The sequence below is a fragment of the Chrysochloris asiatica genome, unplaced genomic scaffold (genome assembly GCF_000296735.1).
Source record: "Chrysochloris asiatica unplaced genomic scaffold, ChrAsi1.0 scaffold00183, whole genome shotgun sequence".
Lineage (NCBI taxonomy): Eukaryota > Metazoa > Chordata > Mammalia > Afrosoricida > Chrysochloridae > Chrysochloris > Chrysochloris asiatica.
Genome location: NW_006408701.1, coordinates 3399216 through 3399653, shown reverse-complemented (window position 1 = coordinate 3399653; position 438 = coordinate 3399216).

Genomic DNA, 438 nt, shown 5'->3' with positions numbered 1-438 from the left:
GGTGCATTGAAGGAATTGGCAAAGAACAAGGCACCAGGAATTGATGGAATAAAAATTGAAACCTTCAAGAAAGTGAGGCGGCACTGGAGGCATTCACTCATCATCTCTGCCAAGAAATTTGACTGATTGGAAGAGATCCGATTTGTACCCATTCCAAAGAGAGGTGACCTAATGGGATGCGGAAATCATGGGACAATATCTTTGATATCCCATGCGAATAAAGTTTTACTAAAGGTTATGTTACCTTTAGAAATGACTGCAAGCATACATCGACAGAAAACTTCCAGAGGTTCAAGCCGGATTCAGAAGAGGACGAGGAACGAGGGATTTCGTTGATGATGTCCAATGCATCTTGGCTAAAAGTAGAGAATTCAAGAAAGATGTTTACCTGCACTTTATTGACTACACAAAGGCTTTCGATTGTGTGGATCATGACAA